Source organism: Mytilus galloprovincialis, chromosome 3 (assembly GCF_965363235.1).
Source record: "Mytilus galloprovincialis chromosome 3, xbMytGall1.hap1.1, whole genome shotgun sequence".
Classification (NCBI taxonomy): Eukaryota; Metazoa; Mollusca; class Bivalvia; order Mytilida; family Mytilidae; genus Mytilus; species Mytilus galloprovincialis.
Genome location: NC_134840.1, coordinates 42,395,462 through 42,401,461, shown reverse-complemented (window position 1 = coordinate 42,401,461; position 6,000 = coordinate 42,395,462). Strand labels below are relative to the sequence as shown.

At 30.7% G+C, this 6,000-nt stretch overlaps 1 long non-coding RNA gene across 1 annotated transcript; it reads left to right on the top strand.

The window, feature by feature from the left end:
* Positions 1–5,431: 5,431 nt before the first annotated feature.
* Positions 5,432–5,734, top strand: LOC143067985 (uncharacterized). Its single transcript, XR_012976076.1, has 2 exons — positions 5,432–5,567; positions 5,604–5,734. It is a non-coding gene; the product is annotated as an uncharacterized LOC143067985 (long non-coding RNA).
* Positions 5,735–6,000: the final 266 nt, after the last annotated feature.

The following is a 6,000-nucleotide window of genomic DNA, read 5'->3' as shown; positions in this document are numbered from 1 at the left end:
GATTGTTGTTGCATGAATTATTACTCTTATTCATTGTGATTGAATTATGGATGCTAATGGAAGATTTTATGGTTTGAAGCCACGATGGATCGAGACATTACTAGAGTTTAAGGAGTTGTAAAAGCTAGGGGAAGAGGATTGTACACATTTTCATGAAACTTGATTGATTCGAAAATGCGTTTAAAATTTGCAAATTTATCAATTTGACAATTTGAAAATTTGAAAATTTGTTCAATATACAAGTTCAAACTTTTTGTTTATTATTTGAAATTTCGCGAGTTATGGTCTTCGTCATTCTGTATGGACATTTATTTGTTTGTGAGTGAATTGGTCGAGTTTATAAACCAATAAATTCCTTTAAAAAGGCGTTTAATCCTGTGGTATACGACCAGAGACATACAGTTAAACATACACATAGATCTCTGATACGTCGAAGCTACCAATACTGGCTTTTATACCATGGGGTGAGGGAGTCGTCAATTTATTGACGGTTCGTGATAGAAGATTTAAAGCTCTCTAAAACTTGGTGTGCGCAAAACTGTCATCTAGATGGTCCCAGCTAATCATTGCAAACACAAAGAATGAGTTGGGCATGGTATGTTGATGTGATTTATTGGTAGGAATGCGAACGCAAAGTAATTTTGGTATGAACATTATGTATCTGTATCGTTACGTCGAATGTATCAATCATATTTTAAAATCGACGAGAGAGAGAGCACATGAATGGAGTTGGAGAGCTGTTTTGAAACTCTCAACAGATTTGGCGGACACAGTATCTTGTTCCAGTTGGTTCCAATGAATCACAGTCTTAACAAAGAATGAATTCTTGAATTGTTCATTTGTGCGATATGTTATGTCAAGTGCTTTTACGTTGTTCTTGAATGAGTTTACTACAAATGTATATTATTAACTTTGAAGTGGTCAAAGTGTTAGGTTTAAAACAATACAACAACAAAAACTGGATATGATATTCATTCTTTATATCTGTGAATGTTTGTTGGAGCTCAATTCTTTATTTTTTTTCAGAGAAGCTTGTAACTATTTTGAATTAAATCCCAGTTAAACAAATTATAAAGTATACGTTCATTGACCTTTTGGTTTGCTTTTTACAAAAACATCGTCGATTTTGATAGCTTTGGCTAGTTCTTCTCGACTGCAGATTATCTAGTACTAGGACGGTATGCATTTTGGTATCTGATCCTTCTCCAGATATGCAATCCCTTGTGATAAATTGTTGAATTCTTCACTGGATCCTCTTTGGTTGCTTGATGTTGTTTGTGGTGTATGGGTCCCATACTATTGGCCCATCTTTTATTGTGGGATTTTATTGAGAAGTTAGCTGTTTTCTAGCAGTCTTTTGAGCAGAACTGAGAAAGTCTGTTTCATTTGCAATCTTGGCTTCATTTGAGAAGAGGGTTGTCATTATATGTGACCACATAAGCTTTCAATTTCAGATAAACTATGCAATTAAGCTTCTGGCAACTATATACTGGACACAAGTGTCCTCCTCAAATTTCAATCCATTTTTGTATCTAAGACTTAGATTTTGGGTACTGTGACCTAAACATCAATAGGTCTTTTTCTCCCTTTATGCGTGACTATATATATATACCAAAGGAAGGCTGCTATTGAATATATAGTATTTGATTGGACATCTTGAAAACCAGATTTACTAATGGACAGCTCAAAACGTAGGTACCCTCATTTCTTCTTAAAAGTTTGGTGTATAAAAAATGACATGAATCAATTAAAGTCAGGGAGAAAATGATTAATTTATTAGTTGTAACTGGTGTTAAACTAGCCAACAGTAACTGCGATGCGTTGAGTCTAGGGTTTTTATTCGTATATCCTGCAGACTTAACTAGAAATTAAAGAAACAACAGACACGGCTTCCTCTGTCTCATTTTTAGTTATACTTCGAATTTGACATAAGCAGTCATCTCAGAACCAGAATCTATGACAAACCTTATCATACCAACTTATTCTGCATATAAGTTTCATTTGTTTTTAAAGAAATTAAGATTATAACACAATGTTGACGGCTGTGTTTTTTCTTTTTTATCTATTTGTTTTGTTCATACATCGTTGTTAAAATAGTGGAATGTTATACAAATGTCATACAAGTGAGAGGTTTAGCTAGTTTAAAAACATGTTTAATCCACCATCATCTACATAAGATATGCATGTACAAAGTCAGGAATATCAATGCTGTTATCCATGCGTTTGATGTGTAGGAGCTGTTCATTTTGCGTTTTAGTTATGGACTTTCCGTTTTAATTCTCCTTGAGAGTTATTTCACTTTTTTTTTTTCCTTCATACATATCTTTTGAGTTAAGCCATGTGCAACTGCTATCTATAGTTCTGGTTCGGAGAGGTCCAGCACAAGAACATATTAAACCCTAACTCAATTTTTGTGAGTCTGTCCCAAATAATCAAGAGCTTGTTATTCATTGGTTCATGTCTGTCATCATTTGTTTTTAATATTATGCCTTAAGATCTCATTTGAATTGCTTCAAATCTTTAATGTAAGGGTCTTTCATAGCTGACTATATACCATGGGTTATCAGTCATGAATGTCAACTAGTGATATTTAATTGCATACATCAAATTTATTAAACTCTGGTGGATAGTTGTCTTATTGGTAAATTTACCACACACATTATTGTGATATTATAGCAATTCTGTGAAAAAAAATTGACATTTGACACCCATGTCAATTCTGTTGCAGGTGTAATGCTATGAAATGGTGTGTTGGAATGAAGTATATCTTAAAGCCTCTGCATATTGCAGTGTCAGTCTAATCAATTTGGTTATGGTGTTGATTCTTTCTTTATAGCAGCCAAGTTTTGCCTTCAGAAGAAACAATTTAGAAACACAGATCAAACAAGCCTTGTGTGTCCTTATAATTTTAAAATCATAACATACAACACCAAAACAGATTGTAAGTCTTATGTCATGATTATTTTTTATTATATTAAATAATAAAATACAGATGTATTTTACTATGTACCAGATTGATATAGAAGTACAGTGAAGAACACTTTAAAATTGCAAGCTTTCCACATTTAAACTTGATTCTGTTGAGGGTAAATCATACTGCTTATACTATCTTCAAGTATTCTATACAGTTTTAAAACTAATTATGTATTCATTATTGTATCCTTGTAAACAGCTGCCTGCAACAAGTTAAAGGTCAAAAGTTGAAAAACAATCAAATTTGAACAAAATCATTTAACAACAAGAGATTGGACCATATGATATGACATTAACAATGAAATGCAAAAGTTTATGAACTATGTACATCTTATTTCATCCTAAAGTGGTAACAAATTTCTTTTATACCATAGAACACATGTCATGTAGTATATTTCCTCAAATGTATTTGTATGTTTACAATATTATGTAATACAATGTCTTTTAAAGAAAGCAGTTACGTAAAAATATTCGCTTTTATTGAAAATTTTAAAAACTTTTTAAATAGTTAATCTTTCTGCAACTTTACGAAAGAGTTGACACAAGCCTATGAGTCACACATGGAACTTCATCAACTTCAGTGTTACAGACTATATATTTTTTTTGTTACCACTTTAAAAAGATGTTACGTACATAGAGTTAAAATTACAGTCCAATCTCTTGTTTATTTCTCTCTCTCACACAGTAAGTTCGGACATATTTATCTTTTGGTTCAGGCCACAATGATTTTGTTATTATCTCCCTTTAGTAAAAATTGACAATTAAAAAGTAAAAAAGCTACTGATGTTGACTATGTTAGCATCACAATCACAATATACCCTTAAGAAACTCAAATACAACGACGGTGGAAATATTTGCATTTCTCTGGTGGTATTCACCATTCATTCACAATCATACACACTTTCATCATTTAACAAATATGTTAATAAGAACACTTTTTAATAACTTGTAATAAAACAATTAAAATGAAAAAAAAAGTAAAATAAAATAAATGCATGACATAAAACTGTAAGCCTAGAAGCTCTATCTGTTCTCTTGCTTTCCACTTAATAATAAAATCATGATCACAAAATCTTAAAGATAATAAACATCAACAAATTGCTTTAAAAATACTGAAAGCTAACTGTAGGAAAATAGAACTGCTTCCTGCAGCTTAAACTACAACCTTTTAATAATAAATTAATTCTACGTACTAAAATAGAACATTGTGTCATGGTAACTAACATTGATACATACCTCTATTAATCGTATAAAAGTTAATAAAGTCTTAAATTACTTGACAGTACTGTTTATAAGAATCTTAATATATAAATGTAATTTAATTTCATTTCATTCATAAATTAAATAAGACAATATGAACTTTTTATTTCATATTCTTTTAAAATATTGTTTATTAGAATCTAAATAAATAATCCATTTCTCAATTGTGAGATCAAAAATCAATTTCATTCTTAAATTTCAATTTGTGAATTAAAAAACATTCTTATAAAAGCAACCTAGTTCCAGAATTTTAAGTTAAGTATAATAAGTACAAATTACTGCTAACATTTCTCAGTGTGACTCTTTAAATCAAAGTATCTAATGTATTTTCAGATTGCTAGTAGCTATATAGACTAAAGTAATTTTAACAAGAATGTGTCCACAGTACACGGATGCCCCACTCGCACTATCATTTTCTATGTTTAGTGGACCATGAAATTGGAATAAATTCTCTAATTTGGCATTAAAATTAGAATGATCTTATCAAAGGGAACATGTATACTAAGTTTCAACTTGATTGGACTTCTACTTCATCAAAAACTATCTTGACCAAAAACTTTAACCTGAAATTTGCACTATCATTTTCTATGTTCAGTGAACCGTAAAATTGGGGTCAAAACTATAATTTGGCATTTAAATTAGAAAGATCATATCATAGGGCACATGTATACTAAGTTTCAAGTTGATTGGACTTCAACTTCATCAAAAACTACCTTGACCAAAAACTTTAACCTGAAATTTGCACTATCATTTTCTATGTTCAGTGAACCGTAAAATTGGGGTCAAAACTATAATTTGGCATTTAAATTAGAAAGATCATATCATAGGGCACATGTATACTATGTTTCAAGTTGATTGGACTTCAACTTCATCAAAAACTACCTTGACCAAAAACTTTAACCTGAAGCGGGACAGACGGACGAACGGACGAACGAACGGACGAACGAACAGACGGACGAACGGACGCACAGACCAGAAAACATAATGCCCCTCTACTATCGTAGGTGGGGCATAAAAACTGTCTCTGGATATAATATTACATGACTCTCTGACAGATGCAAAAGTTAAGTGTTAAAATATTTTTTTAAATTTCTAATAATTGAATAAGCACATACAAGTTGTGCTTATTCCATATAAATTCCGGTTAACAGACCAAAATGCAGTGATAAAAGGAAGGAACCACAACACATTGGACATGCCAGGATCTCCTACAGATAAACCCACATCTATTTAATAAAAAAAAAATTGTCCTATACCCAGTTCTACATTCTATTTTAGGCAATTAAATGAAAAACTTTTATATAAATTTTCTGCAAAACTTAAACTAATGATAGGTGGTAAATCATCTAATAGTAAAATCAGATTTTCAGGGATAATTTCTATTTGAAAAACAGTACTTTATTATGGAATAAAGATTATATATACAGCCTTTAATGATTTAATTGCATTTTTCTAAAAGTATCTACTTTGGGTTAATATAATTATTTTCTATCAAATGGAAAAATTGTACAGCAAAAAGAAAAAGAAAAAAAAAAGATAAATAAATAAATTAAGAACATAGTAGAGATTTTACAACTATACTAACTTGAAATCAGTTGATGAAATTTTATATGATGACTTTATATTGCATTAATACAAGCAAAATAAAATGATTTCTCCCTGAGTTTGATCCTTACTTCCAAATTTGTAGAAATGAATAAGGTCAAAAAGTATTCTGACAAAGCTAAAATGACAAATAAAATTGCAAAATGAGCGAACAAAACAAAA